Here is a 16,329-nt window from a genome sequence, read left to right on the forward strand (position 1 = left end):
ACTACTACCCCGCTCTTCTTGTCAATTTCACTGCCTTTGCCATGAGCGGGGGACTGACGATGCTACGAGTATACGGTCTTGCTACGTTGCATTGCGTTCAGTTTCATTCTGTGAGTTCGACAGCTACTTGACTAAATGACGTATTGTCGCCTTACGCGACTTGTTTTTTTTTATATTTAGTCAAGTTTTGACTAAATGTTTTAACATAGAGGGGGAATCAAGACGAGGGTCGCGGTGAATGTGTGTGTGTGTGTGTGTGTGTGTGTGTGTGTGTGTGTGTGTGTGTGTGTGTGTCTGTGCGTGTGTGTGTGTAGAGCGATTCAGAGTAAACTACTGGACCGATCTTTATGAAATTTTACATGAGAGTTCCTGGGTATGATATCCCCAGACATTTTTTTCATTTTTTCGATAAATGTCTTTTATGACGTCATATCCGGCTTTTTGTAAAAGTTGAGGCGGCACTGTCACACCCTCAATTTTCAATCAAATTGATTGAAATTTTGGCCAAGCAATCTTCGACGAAGGCCGGACTTCGGTATTGCATTTTAGCATGGAGGCTTACAAATTAATTAATGACTTTGGTCATTAAAAATCTGATTTTTTTTATAAAACGATCCAAAATTACTTTTATTTCATTCTTCATCATGTTCTGATTCCAAAAACATATAAATATGTTATATTCGGATTAAAAACAAGCTCTGAAAATTAAAAATATAAACATTATGATTAAAATTAAATTTCCGAAATCGTTTTAAAAACTATTTCATCTTATTCCTTGTCGGTTCCTGATTCCAAAAACATATAGATATGATATGTTTGGATTAAAAACACGCTCAGAAAGTTAAAACGAAGAGAGGTACAGTAAAGCGTGCTATGAAGCACAGCGCAACCGCTACCGCGCCAAACAGGCTCGTCACTTTCACTGCCTTTTGCACTAGCGGCGGACTACGTTCACTTTCATTCTGTGAGTTCCACAGCTTGACTAAATCATAGGCTATTTGGTCTATGACTAAATGTAGTAATTTCGCCTTACGGGACTTGTTCTGACAAAATCCGGTCTTAAAAAAGGAGGAAGTCTTAAAATGGGGGTAAATTTACGAATAGAAAGTCTAAGAAAACAGGGTCTTAAAAAGAAGGACGTCTTAAATTGGGGGTTCCACTGTAGTATGGTAATAATAATAATAATAATAATAATAATAATAACTGGACATTTTTAAGTGCCTAACCTATGGCTCTAGGCCCTTTACAGTTGTGGTGCCAATGAGGATGATACACCCCTTCCCTTGTTGACCACCATGTCAACCACCACAGATCCACCCAGGCTTTTGCACGGGATAAGACCATTATTCCTCTTGGACACATACCAACAATCAACAGCCTGGCTGCTTTGTGTGCACAACTGGCATGTTTTGCTCAATTAATTTCGTTGTTGATATTTGTTTTGATCACACCGAGACATCTATTCTGCAAAATAAGTCCCATTTTGCACATAGAGCGGCCAGGCTGCTGATTTTTGGAATGTGAGATATGTAAGATAATTTAGGAAAACCTTTATTTCCATGTTCGTGATGCATACATATATACAAACAAGGACACTTTTTTCTTTCGGCATGAAATCGCATCACTTATGGAACGATGACAACCATGAAAAAAAGTGTATAAAACACACACACACACACACACACACACACACACACGAATACACACACGCACACACCTACCCACGCACGCTCACATAGACCCAAGCCCGCATGCACACACACACACACACACACTCACACACGACACACACACACGCACACGACACACACACTCACACACGACACACACACACACACAATACAGAGACATTCAGCAACACTTAAAAAGCACACAATGTGGCTAAGGGTCCATGTTAGTCACTGGGCGCGTACGTAAAAAGACCTGTAAGGACTTTAGTAGGTACGGACCACTGTCAAACTTCTAACAATGGGTGTGCGACAAAAGGTCGAGAACACTTGGCCGGTCGAGAGTCAAAAGGTCGAGGGTGACAAAACGTCAACAGCAAAACGTCTTGGGGACAAAAGGTCGAGGATTGAAAAAAGGTCACCCTCGACCTTTTGTCGCACTCGACATTTTGAACCTCAACCAAATGTCCTCGACCTTTTGGTCCTCGATCTTTTGGTTCTCGACCTTTTGGTTCTCATCTGCCGACAATACCATGGCTCCATATTAACGAGCTAAAACTTAGTATGCAAGCAAACTGATTACAGTCTGTAATGTTCTTTCCTTATACTTATTGGCTCTATAGTTACAATCATGCTAAAACGTTGTATGCAAACAGACAGATTACAGTCTTTGAAAACCGGCACGGTTGGCCTAGTGGTAAGGTGTCCGCCCCGTGATCGGGAGGTCGTGGGTTCGAACCCCGGCCGGGTCATACCTAAGACTTTAAAATTGGCAATCTAGTGGCTGCTCCGCCTGGCGTCTGGCATTATGGGGTTAGTGCTAGGACTGGTTGGTCCGGTGTCAGAATAATGTGACTGGGTGAGACATGAAGCCTGTTCTGCGACTTCTGTCTTGTGTGTGGCGCACGTTATATGTCAAAGCAGCACCGCCCTGATATGGCCCTTCGTGGTCGGCTGGGCGTTAAGCAAACAAACAAACAAACAAACAAACAGTCTTTGAATTAATGTTCTTACCTTCTACTTATTTGAAGGTTGTCCATATCACGTAGATATTTTGGGATTTCCCCCTTTTTTTCTTTTTTTTCTTCTCCTTTTTTGTTCCCGGGGGAGATACAGGATCAACACTGCCATATATATTACATATAATGAAAGTCTTAAAACTGTCGAATTTAGCTATTTATTGATTTTGTCTTTCATTATTTTTTGGTGAGCTATTTTTGTGCACAAAACTAATCCGTTTTAAGCCTCACGTTTAGACGTGTGCCAATCTGGAAAATCAATCAATGTTAAAACAAAAAGAGAAAAAAACAAGTCGCGTAAGGCGAAATTACAACATTTAGTCAAGCTGTGGAACTCACAGAATGAAACTGAACGTAGTCCGCCGCTAGTGCAAAACGCAGTGAAAGTCAGTGACGAGCCTGTTTGGCGCGGTAGCGGTTGCGCTGTGCTTCATAGCACGCTTTACTGTACCTCTCTTCGTTTTAACTTTCTGAGCGTGTTTTTAATCCAAACATATCATATCTATATGTTTTTGGAATCAGGAACCGACAAGGAATAAGATGAAATAGTTTTTGAAACGATTTTGGAAATTTAATTTTGATCATAATTTTTAATTGTTTTAATTTTCAGAGCTTGTTTTTAATCCAAATTAACATATTTATATGTTTTTGGAATCAGAAAATGATGAAGAATAAGATGAACGTAAATTTGGATCGTTTTATAAAAAAACAATTTTTTTTACAATTTTCAGATTTTTAATGACCAAAGTCATTAATTAATTTTTAAGCCACCAAACTGAAATGCAATACCAAAGTCCGGCCTTCGTCGAAGATTGCTTGGCCAAAATTTCAATCAATTTGATAGAAAAATGAGGGTGTGACCACGGACCTACATTCTGTAGGTCCGTGGTGTGACAGTGCTGCCTCAACTTTTACAAAAAGCCAAATATGACGTCATCAAAGACATTTATCGCAAAACAGAAAAAAAATTCGGGGATATCATTCCCAGGAACTCTCATGTCAAATTTCAGAAAGATCGGTCCAGTAGTTTAGTCTGAATCGCTCTACACACACACACACGCACACACACACACACACACACACACACACACACACACACACACACACACACACACACACACACACACACATTATCACATACACCACGACCCTCGTCTCGATTCCCCCTCTATGTTAAAACATTTAGTCAAAACTTGACTAAATGTAAAAAGAGCTACAACTCTGCACAGGAGGCAATCAGGATGTTAATATTTGGTGGTAGGGCGGGGATGTAGCTCAGACGGTAGCGCGCTGGATTTGTATCCAGTTGGCCGCTGTCAGCGTGAGTTCGTCCCCACGTTCGGCGAGAGATTTATTTCTCAGAGTCAACTTTGTGTGCAGACTCTCCTCGGTGTCCGAACACCCCCGTGTGTATACGCAAGCACAAGACCAAGTGCGCACGAAAAAGAACCTGTAATCCATGTCAGAGTTCGGTGGGTTATAGAAACACGAAAATACCCAGCAGGCTTCCTCCGAAAACGGCGTATGGCTGCCTAAATGGCGGGGTAAACAAACGGTCATACACGTAAAATTCCACTCGTGCAAAAAACACGAGTGTACGTGGGAGTTTCAGCCCACGAACGCAGAAGAAGAAGAAGAAGAATATTTGGTGTGTCCTCTTAAGTTTCATCAAAATGATAAGTTTGGAAAGTGGAGTACTTTTTCGGTGTGATTGTCTTATTTTGAAGCTCGGAGTCACATATTATTACGCCCACTTGCGTTGCGGAAGAGTGAATGAGTGCATGGGGGAGGGGGGAGGTGGGCAGGGGAGAGAAAGAAGGGGGGGGAGGAGGGGAGGAGAGTGAGATGGAGAGAGAGCGTGTGTGTAAGAGAGAGAGGGTGAGACAGTGAGAGACAGTGAGTGAAAGAGATATAGGAGAGAGAGAGAGAGAGAGAGAGAGAGAGAGAGAGAGAGAGAGGGTGTCGAATGGACAGTCTCGCCAAGTGTATCCGTCTGTATGTTTGACTTTCAGTTTGTCTTGTTTCCAGTCCCTTTCTGCATAGTGTCTTCATCTTCATATACGTGAATTTTTTCTGGTATTTGGTGTTACTGCACGTTTCATTGAAACAGTAAGTTTGGAAAGCGCAGTTCTTTTTTGGTGTGATTGTCTTATTTTGAAGCTCGGAGTCACATGTGGAGCGAGTTTTCGCGAGGAACAGGGTTGAGCTACGGTAGGGTCACTGCGCATGTCTGGGTTTTTTCTTCGCGGAAACGCTGTTGGGTTGTGTCCAGTCGCGTCCCTTGCAACAAGATGGCGACAAGCGCGTTACGGATTTACTGTTGTGGAGAGTTGATGGACGACGATGATGAACAAGCAGTACTGTTTTATTGTTGATGTGAATGTAATGCCAAAACATCGAACTATCGATTCGAACGTCAATGAAGAAGTGAGCGTGAAAATCGAGCGCAAAACAGCCGGGTAAAAGTTCAGGGCGCTAAAGTACATTTGAGCCGAAATCGCACCCAAACTCCTGTTGACCTCATTTCTTCCCAAAATAAACATCACTGCTAAAATAAAATCCATTAAAACCAAGACAGTATCCAACCCAGTATCCTTAATTTTTGAAAGGCTAAGTGATTTACAACAAATGTCTTCTCACAATCCGTAACTTTGTCAAAAAATATTTGCAGAAGTTTCTCACCTCGCCTTGGCAGCCATCTTGGAACTGGAGAGACCCTACGCAGGAAGCAAGGTTGAAAGTTGGTTAACCGGTGACGTCACTCCAGTCGTACCGGACCGAGTTTTTGCGACCTCCGGTTCGACTCGAGTCACCTTAGTTGACGCCAAAACTCGCTCATTATTACGCCTACTTGCGTCGCGTCCTTGGTGGCTATTTCTGAAGAGTGAATGGGTGCATGCGGGAAGGGGGTAGGTGGGGAGGAGAAAGAGAAGGGGGAGGAGGAGGGGGGAGGAGAGTGAAATAGAGATAGAGTGAGAGAGAGTGACAGAGTGAGTGAGAGAAATATAGTAGAGTGAGAAAGCGAGAGAGAAAGAGAGAGAGAGAGAGAGAGAGAGAGAGAGAGAGAGAGAGAGAGAGAGAGAGAGAGAGAGAGAGAGAGAGAGAGAGAGAGAGAGAGAGAGAGAGAGAGAGAGAGAGAGAGAGAGAGAGAGAGAGAGAGAGAGAGATGGTCGAATTGGGAGTCTATGTGTTAGGTGTCTGCCTGTCAGTTTGACTTTCAGTGTGTCTTGTTTCCCGTCCCTTTCAGTACAAAGGTAAGTGTTTCTGGTATTTGGCGTTTCTTCTCAAGTTTCATTGAAACAATACGTTTAAAAAGTGCAGTACTTTTTCGGTGCGATTGTCTTATTTTGAAGCTCGGAGTCACATAATTATTATTATGCCGACTTATTCTGCGCCCTTGGTGGCTATTTCTGAAGAGTGAAGGAGTGCATGGGCGTAGATGGGCAGGTGAGAAAGGAAGGGGGGGGGGGGGGGCTCGGGGGCAGAGGAAGGAGGAGAGAGTGTGTGGGAGAGCGAGAGTCAGAGAGCGAGAGAGAGAGAGAGAGAGAGAGAGAGAGAGAGAGAGATGGAGAGAGTCAGCGAGAGACTGACTGACTATTAGGGTTTAACGTCCTCTTAGACCAACTGGTCTATATTGGGACAGGTATTGGTAATACGCTGAAGATATGGTGTGATACTTTGATTCGAACAAGCCCGCTGTGGCTGTCTTCTTCGACACACCAGCATTGGGTTTGTCTCGTCAAAGTATCGAAATACGATCATGATAATCAGAGACGAGAGATGATGCATGCGTGTCTTCGTGTTTTCCAAGCCCTGAGACTTTCGCTGTGCACGTGAACGTGGGATCTTTTTCGTGCGCATGTGTGCACACGGGGGTGTTCGGACACCGAAGAGAGTCTGCACAAAGTTGACTCCGAGAAATAAATCTCTCGCCGAACGTGGGGATCGAACCCACGCTGATAGCGACCAGCTGGCTACAAAGCCAGCGCGCTACCAACTGAGCTACGTCCCCGCCCACACAGCGAGAGAGAGAGAGAGAGAGAGAGAGAGAGAGAGAGAGAGAGAGAGAGAGAGAGAGAGAGAGAGAGTCAGAGAGAGAGAGAGGGGGTAAGAAGGAGTCAAAAGGAGAGTTTGTGTGTATGTGTGAGTGTGTGTCTTAATTTCTGCTTGTCTTATTTTCTGTCCCTTTCTGTATAGTGTCCTTTAGAAAATGCATAACTTTTTTATTTTTTATTTTTAATCTGGTCTAAACGTAAGTATTTCTGGTCAAAATCACACCAAAAACTGATCTAGTCAGTCATGAAACTAAGATCTTAACCTTGACAGCAGTGCAGTTAACAGCAGAAAATATACTGACGCATGCTTTGCATTCAATCGTAATTCAATATTCCCATGCCATAAACAATTATCAAAAAGACAACTGACAAAATGGCAAAAACTTTCTCAAGAGCGCAAGCGCAGTTCAAAAGGCAAGACAAAAAGACACGCAGATGCAATAAACAGAACGAGTTCTACAGAAAGAGAAAAAGGCCACAGAACTAAACGCCTTAGGAATTATACCGAGTGCGGTGTAGCTCTGTGCCATATCGATCGATCGAGGGCGGGGATGTAGCTCAGTCGGTAGCGCGCTGGATTTGTATCCAGTTGGCCGCTGTCAGAGTGAGTTCGTCCCCACGTTCGGCGAGAGAATTATTTCTCAGATTCAACTTTGTGTGCAGACTCTCCTCGGTGTCCGAACACCCCCGTGTGTACACGCAAGCACAAGACCAAGTGCGCACGAAAAAGATCCTGTAATCCATGTCAGAGTTCGGTGGGTTATAGAAACACAAAAATACCCAACAGGCTTCCTCCGAAAACGGCGTATGGCTGCCTAAATGGTGGGGTAAAAAACGGTCATACACGTAAAATTCCACTCGTGCAAAAAACACGAGTATACGTGGGAGTTTTAGCCCACGAACGCAGAAGAAGAAGAAGAAAAAGATCGATCGATCTGCGAGATTTTTCTCGTGGGAGTGGTTGGAGTACAGTGAGTTTGACACTTTCTTTGGCATTGGTTAGTGTGTTTTTGGGTTAAGGTTAGGGTTAGAGGTTGCACACGTTTATAATTATACGAGGTGGCGTAAAGCAAATAAACTAGTCGCAAAAAGCGAAATAACTGCATTCATTCAATCGTTATATCTACACACACAAAATTTAATATACAAAAAAAATCCGTGTGGGGATATCATCTTGAAAAGTTCACCTGTTAGATTTCATAAAAAAAATCTGCGCAGTAGATTTCTATGAAACGCTCTACACACGCGTGCACGAGCAGGCATACATACACCCTCACCTCATTTCGATTCCCGGCAGTCTTCTATACATTCAGTCAACAATGCGATCGCGAGAACATCCTTCCCTTTCACAAATACCAAAAATTCACAACTTAGCACTTTCATGCACAAAGCAGGATTTTTTGCCCAATTAAGTTCGCAGGAATGGTTTTCCCACAATTTTACGAGGGCATCAAAAGTTTTGATTCTACTATATTCGCACTTGCTTCCGTTTCTGATGCGATCGGCATATATGCAGTCGTATCTGGCCTGTCCTTCGTTCTATGAAAAAAAACTATTAAAAAAAAGAATAAATGAATGAATGAATGAATAAATAAATAGATATATATATATAGATAAATAGATAAATAACTTGAGTTTGCTCGTATATAGTGACAAAGGGTAAATTGTCAATTCTACCTCCTTCTGTCTTGTCATCTTCTTCTTCTGTTTCTTCTGCTTTTTCTTACTTAACGAAATAGAGGGATTCTGTACAGCGCATACGTTGCCACAGGTTTGACCAAGTAAGAATGATGCTTTATGTGTCACAATCCTTTGTTCTATTTTTTTCTCTCTTTTTCCCATTTTTCTTCTCCACCCCCCCCCCCCCCCTCCCAGAAACCCACTCCTAACTCCTGCCGTGCATTTTTCGTCAAAAATTTGACATTACGTTAAAGGAGGATAAAGCATAGAACTCGGAACAAAATGGACTGGTGACTGGGACGCAGTGAAACTGGTAAAGCTATAGCGACCGCATCAGCTTATTCTCTCCCAGAAGACCACGGATTGCATGCGGAGTACACAAAACAGAAACATTCTACAGCCCCAACGCTCTGCAAGAGTTCCAGAGCAGTACGTGCCATTCTGGCATCTCCATCTCTGCCGTCACCGTCACCGTCACCGCCACCGCCACCGTCGCGGACGCTACAACAACGTGCCAGCTGCGCCAGTCAGTGCTCTCTCTCAGTCTCTCCCTCTTTCTCTCTCTCGCAGCCGATCTTCTTTTGTCGTCGCTGTTGTCGACGTCGCAGTGTGCCGAAACCTTCATCAGAAACCAGCACAACCGCCGGGAGCGCCTGGTGTTTCACATCCTATTGTCAAAGCAGATTTGTTCCTTCGAGCGAAAGGTAGGTCAGGTCGTTGTTTTTGTGTGTTGTGATTGTGATGAAGCTGCTATCATGACGGTGATGGTTTATGATTTGTTTGTCATTTCTGTCTTGTGATTTTGATATCATGCCGGATGTAGTCTATGATTAGTTGTGTTTTATGTTTTGTGATTTTGATGATATCATGTCGGATGTATTCTATGGTTAGTTGTCTTTTTACATTTAGTCAAGTTATGACTAAATGTTTTTTTGTTTTGTGATTTTGATGATATCATGTCGGATGTAGTCTATGGTTGGCTATCTTTTATGTGTGTGTGATTTTGATGATATGGCGGATGTGGTCAATGATAAGCTGTCTTTTATATGTAGTGAACTTGGTATAATGAGGTATGTAGGTTTGATTGCCGCCTGTTATTAGGAACTGCGATGTTGACGTTATTTCGATTGTTTTGGGCTGATGGTGTGCAACTTGTGTGAACATTTGGAAAACAGACAAAACAAATACGACTATAGTTAGAGAGAGAGTGAGAGAGAGGGGAAGAGAAAGTGAGATAATAACTCTGTGTGTGTGTGTGTGTGTGTGTGTGTTTGTGTGTGTGTGTGTGTGTGTGTGTATGTGTGTGTGTGTGTGTGTTTATCAAATTTGAGTCGATCACAGTTAATGAGGATGTGAATTAAGCAAATGATAAATGCTACACACTGCAACGGAACTTTCAAACAAAAATCAAACAAGATCATGGAAATCACAGATTTTTTGGTTGTCGAATGTTACCCTGACACGCAAAAGGTCTACTCCATAAAGTGTCATGGTGTTGTCTGTATTGATTAAGCAATTATGCTAGCTGTTATCTTATCACTAACCCCCCGCGGGTTTGGGGGAGTCCCATATTGGTTGGGACGAGAAAGAATTTGCCCGATGCTACCCAGCATGTCGTAAGAGGCGACAAACGGTTCTGTTTCTCCTTTTACCCTTGTTAAGTGTTTCTTGTATAGAATATGGTCAATGTTTGTAAGGATTTTGGTCAGGCGGTGTGTAGGAAATGTTAAGTCCTTTGTACTGGAAACTTGCATTCTCCCAGTAAGGTCATATATTGTACTACGTTGCAAGCCCCTGGAGCAATTTTTTGATTGGTGCTTTTGTGAACAAGAAACAATTAACAAGTGGCTCTATTCCATCTCCCCCCTTTCCCCTATCCCATCTCCCCCCTTTCCCCGTCGCGATATAACCTTGAATGGTTGAAAACGACGTTAAACACCAAATAAAGAAAGAAAGAAAGATCTTATCACTATAGTCTCAAAAGGAAACACATGTCTTTATCCAGACGCAAGTATCCATAGTAGTTAGAAAACACTGGCGGTACTTTTAATATATGGAGTCACTAAGAGCAGAGACAGGTTCCCTTAGGATGATAAATGATTATTACAGTCGACATTTTTGTCTCTCCCTGTAGGAATCCGAAACAGATAGACTGCTACGTATAACTAGAATATAAACAAATCCAAAAATGATTACGGTGAAAATAAAAATCCATTATTTTCGTCATACAATCATTCCTTCGCTCGGCTTCCTGGCGAGTGGGCGAAAACTGAAATCCATCAAGATAAATTTATTGTGATATTTATTTGTCTGTTCACTTAAAAGACCGTTGGGTCGACATATTTGTGACAGTAACGTAGTTTTGTCAATAACAACGTTCCAACAACTTACCTTTCTTGTTTTTTGACTCTTCGTTTATCATAATATAAACATAAATATAAGATACTAGAGGAATACCCGGCTTCGCCGGGGTGAATCGCGAGACAGAGACAGACAGCGTGGCCAAATGTAACCGAGTGCCGAAACACCACAATCATATTTGAAGCCGAAGTCCACTCAAACGGGATTGAAGGCCTGATTATTCAGTCACACACCAATGCCGCCAGACCACATCACAAACAGAACTCTACAATCCACAGGTGTTGCCCACACACACACACAAACACACACACACACACACAGAAGCCGTATATATATATATGTGTATATCTATATCTATAAATATATAGAGATAGGTGACAGTGTATTTTTCGCGTGGATATAAATTGATTCGACCTTTTCACTTTGACAGTAAGAACAACTTCCGAGTGCAAGGGAAGCGTTCTGGACAGCGCAGTGACATTCTAAAAATAGTAACGTAGTAACGGGAATATGGATTGACGCCACACGAAGGAAGGGAGATAAACGCTGAAAACACTGGAGAAAATAAAGAAAAAAACCCAAATCGGTTCAGCGCTGCGCGCTGAGAGCACGTGTTGAAATATCTCATGTCGAGTCCCATCGCTGTCGACGACGCCAAATGTAACCGAGTGCCGAAACACCACAATCATAATTATGTGAAGCCAAAGTCCACTCAAACGGGATTGAGAATAACTGTTATGGCTTCTGGAAGGAAGGCCTGAACATATATAGACACACACCAATGCCGCCAGACCACATCACAAACAGAACTCTACAATCCACAGGTGTTGCCCACACACACACACAAACACACACACACACACACACAGAGAAGCCGTATATATATATGTATATCTATATCTATAGAGATAGGTGACAGTGTATGTTTCGCGTGGCTATAAATTGATTCGACCTTTTCACTTTGACAGTAAGAACAACTTACGGGTGCAAGGGAAGCGTTCGGGACAGCGCAGTGACATTCTAAAAATAGTAACGTAGTTACGGGACTATGGATTGAAGCCACACGAAGGAAGGGAGATAAACGCAAAACACTGGAGAAGATAAGGAAGAGTTACTGGGAATGGTGAAATGAACAGAAAAACCAAAATCGGTTCAGCGCTGCGCGCTGAGAGCACGTGTTGAAATATCTCAGTCGATGAGGTTGTGTCCGGGGTGTAGCTGAATACGGTGTCCAAATTTGAAAAAGATCCACCGAGAACTTTGGCGTTGTGATGTGGTCTAGCGGCTTTGGTGTGTCGGTATGGGGGCCCGGGTAGCTCAGGTGGAACCAAAATCGGTTCAGCGCTGCGCGCTGAGAGCACGTGTTGAAATATCTCATCGATGAGGTTGTGTCCGGGGTCTCTCTGAATAAGCCCACCAAATTTGAAGCAGATCCATCGAGAACTTTGGCCGTGCATCGCGCACAGACACACAGACAGACAGACAGACAGACACACAGACACACAGACACACAGACACTAGTCGTATATATATATATATAGATATATAGATAACTATGAGAGTAAGATATGACTTTAAAAAAGTACATATAAATCGGATGCAAATATAATATGATATAAATATAACAATGAATCTAAATATAACTATGAATCTAAATATTTAAAAAGTTTTCGTTATTAATTGTTTGTCTGTGCACTTAAAAGACCGCTGGGTCGATATATCTGTGAATGTAACGAATTTTTGTCAATAACAAACGTTCCAATAACTTACCTTTCTTGTTTTTTGATTAGGAATCTAAATATTGGGGTGTGCACGTTAAAGACCCCACGATTGACAAAAGGCAAAATTGTATAGGCATAGATAAAAAATGTCCACCAAAATACCCGTGTGACTTAGGCCGTGAAAAGTAGGATATGCGCCGAAATGGCTGCGATCTGCTGGTCGATGTGAATGCGTGATGTATTGTGTAAAAAATTCCATCTCACACGGCATTAGATCCCTGCGCCTTGAGTCCGAGTCTGGAGATACGCGCGCGATATAAAACTTCATATAACATATAAATCGGCGAAAGATAGCAGCGGTAATGTGTGTTAAAACAAATACACTCGTATAATAAGACATGTGTCTGTTGATGCATGTGTCGTCTTTCAGCCTCTCCCAGTGGACTCACCGTTTCAAGCCAAAATATCTTCTTCTTCTTCTTTGTTCATGTGCTTAGACTCCCACGTTCACTCATGTTTTTAGCACGAGTGGATTTTTACGTGTATGACCGTTTTTACCCCGCCATTCAGGCAGCATACACCGATTTCGGGGGAGGCATGCTGGGTATTTTCGTGTTTCTATATCCACCGAACTCTGACATGGGTTACAGGATCTTTTCCGTGTGCACTGGGTCTTGTGCTTGCGTGTACACACGAAGGGGGTTAAGTCACTAGCAGGTCTGGACATAAGTTGACCTGGGAGATCGGACAAATCTCCACTCTTAACCCACCAGGCGGCAGCGACCGGGATTCGAACTCGGACCTCCCGATTAGGAGGCCGACGTCTTACCACCACGCCACTGCGCCCGTCTATGCCAAAAGATCAATGATCCATCGCTGAAGTTAAATGCCAGGAACTGTAACTACGCTCACGGTAGAATAAAGAGTCCATGCATATTTGATGAGGAAATAAAAGGTGTGGGTGTGATGCTTGTTCAGAGAGGAAATGGTGAAAGATGGCACCGCAGGGGCTTGTACTGCAAAGTGACGAGAAATCGTTTAAGGGTTTGCATAAGACCAAGTGCGCACGGAAAAGATCCTGCAATCCATGTAAGAGTTTCGTGGGTTACAGAAACACGAAAATACCCAGCATGCTAACCTCGAAAGCGGCGTATAGGTGCCTGAATGGCAGGTTAAAAACGGTCATACTCGTAAAAACTCACTCGTGCAAAAGCATGAGTGAACAGTCATGAGAGTTTCAGCCCATGAACGACGAAGAAGAAGAAATGTTAGGGTTTATTTAGGAAGATGGCACATTTGAAGTTTGTACTGGAAAGTGACGAGACTTTGGTTTTATTGGTCCTTTATGTACATAGAGAACGAATGTTTTACGGGTTACAAGAGACATAAACGACAACAAGTTCGCTTGTGTTCTGTGATAAGGTTTTTAATGTGTGTGTGTGTGTTTCACTTTTCTTCAATTCTGCTATGCAGAGAAAGAAAGTATTTTTTGAGTGACAAAAGGGGGTTTGAACTCGTTTACTGGTTTGTTTGTTTGTTTGTTTGTTTCTTTGTTATCTAAACAACGAAGTGACTGTGGTAAGATGAACAAAGTTAAAAAACAAAGGAATACTGTACTCACCAATACAAGAACGAGACAAGACGGTACGAATTTTCGCTTATGGAAGCTTCATCAGGAAAAACAAGAACACAAAAGACAACAACAAGTCGCGTAAGGCGAAAATACAATATTTAGTCAAGTAGCTGTCGAACTCACAGAATGAAACTGAACGCAACGCAACGCAGCAAGACCGTATACTCGTAGCATCGTCACTCCACCGCCCGTGGCAAAGGCAGTGCACGTGGAATTGACAAGAAGAGCGGGGTATTCGTTGCGCTGAGAAGGATAGCACGCTTTTCTGTACCTCTCTTTGTTTTAACTTTCTGAGCGTGTTTTTAATCCAAACATATCATATCTATATATTTTTGGAATCAGGAACCGACAAGGAATAAGATGAAAGTGTTTTTAAATTGATTTCGAAAAAAAAATTTTGATAATAATTTTTATATATTTAATTTTCAGAGCTTGTTTTTAATCCGAATATAACATATTTATATGTTTTTGGAATCAGCAAATGATGGAGAATAAGATAAACGTAAATTTGGATCGTTTTATAAATTTTTATTTTTTTTTACAATTTTCAGATTTTTAATGACCAAAGTCATTAATTAATTTTTAAGCCACCAAGCTGAAATGCAATACCGAACCCCGGGCTTCGTCGAAGAGTACTTGACCAAAATTTCAACCAATTTGGTTGAAAAATGAGGGCGTGACAGTGCCGCCTCAACTTTCACGAAAAGCCGGATATGACGTCATCAAAGACATTTATCAAAAAAATGAAAAAAACGTTCGGGGATTTCATACCCAGGAACTCTCATGTCAAATTTCATAAAGATCGGTCCAGTAGTTTAGTCTGAATCGCTCTACACACACACACACACACACACACACACACAGACACACACACGCACACACACACGCACATACACCACGACCCTCGTTTCGATTCCCCCTCGATGTTAAAATATTTAGTCAAAACTTGACTAAATATAAAAAGCAGACGCAACACGGAACGAACAAGGTTTGAAAGAAAATGGAGGGGAAACACGCAAAAAAGGGAAGGAACTCTAGGAACGGAAATGAATGAAAGGGGAGAGAAGTGGTTGGATGATGTCATGGGCACAGGCATACTAGACTAAAAGTGATACACATTCATAAAAGGGGGGGTGGGGGGGGGGGGGGGGGGGGGGGGTGGGGACAGAGGGGACAAAAAAGAAACAAAAAGGGGGGGGAGGGGGGGGAATGTTTCTTTGTTTCTTTCTTTCATTGTTCCGGGTAGCGCTGGGTAAGATCAGTCCTACGTGAGAGGAACTAATACAACTACCTCAGTCGAAATGTGTCCAATTAAATTCGGCATAAGACATGCTGAGCTAACGTAAATCTACATTGATTTTGCGTCATGTTTAATACAAATTAATCAGCGCAGGTCACTGCGAAAGTAATGTAATTCAGGCAGCGTATTTCGTTTTGGTTAAAAATTGCTGATTTTGCTTCAGCTATGTGAAAACATCGAGATTATTGCTCTAGCTTTGAGAAAAGATGCCGATTATACATTAGCTTTGAGAAAATATACCGAATTTGCATTTACCTTGAGAAAGATGCCTATTTTGCATCAGCTTTAAGAAAACATTGTGATTATTGCACCTGCTTTGACAAAAGTTGCTGATTATAAATGAGATTTGAGAACAGATGCTGATTTTGTATAAGCTTTTAATAAAAGTTGCTGATTTTACACGAGTTTCTGTGGGAAAGATACTGTGCTTAAGCCAACCAACGCCTTTCATTGTTTCACGGTGCTTAGGCCAAAAAAAAAAATAGGTCTGTTTACGGTAACCCGACCGACCCTAGTTTTTTCGCGCGACCCTAGACTTTTTTTTGGCATTTGGGGGAGAAAAAAAAAAAGAGAAAAAAATCTTGTTTTTTTGGCAAAATAACGTAAAAATATGGTTTTTTGGAAAAAAAAAAAAAAAAAAAAATCCCGACCTACCGACCCTATTTTTTTGGCCTATGTTACCGTAAACAGACCTTTTTTTTTTTTGGCCTTATGACTTCACCCATATGGAATCGGTATATATGTGAAGTAAAAAGTACATGGATGGAACATTGCAAGTATTCACGATACCTGAGAAAATGAGGAAGTCTCAGATACCCTGACATTCGTCCAAGAATTTTGCATTTCAAATCAGCAACAGGCAGATGAAGAAGGTTTTTTTGCAGATAAGATTA

General features: G+C 42.0%; 1 protein-coding gene across 1 annotated transcript in view; it reads left to right on the forward strand.

The window, feature by feature from the left end:
• Positions 1 to 8,870: 8,870 nt before the first annotated feature.
• LOC138962749 (uncharacterized) overlaps positions 8,871 to 16,329 on the forward strand; it is a 95,883-nt gene continuing 88,424 nt past the window's right edge. Inside the window, exon 1 of the mRNA XM_070334698.1 lies at positions 8,871 to 9,125. The gene's annotated coding sequence lies outside the window, so the exon portion shown is untranslated. The remainder of the gene's footprint in view (positions 9,126 to 16,329) is intronic.

This window comes from Littorina saxatilis, linkage group LG3 (genome assembly GCF_037325665.1).
Source record: "Littorina saxatilis isolate snail1 linkage group LG3, US_GU_Lsax_2.0, whole genome shotgun sequence".
Taxonomy (NCBI): Eukaryota; Metazoa; Mollusca; class Gastropoda; order Littorinimorpha; family Littorinidae; genus Littorina; species Littorina saxatilis.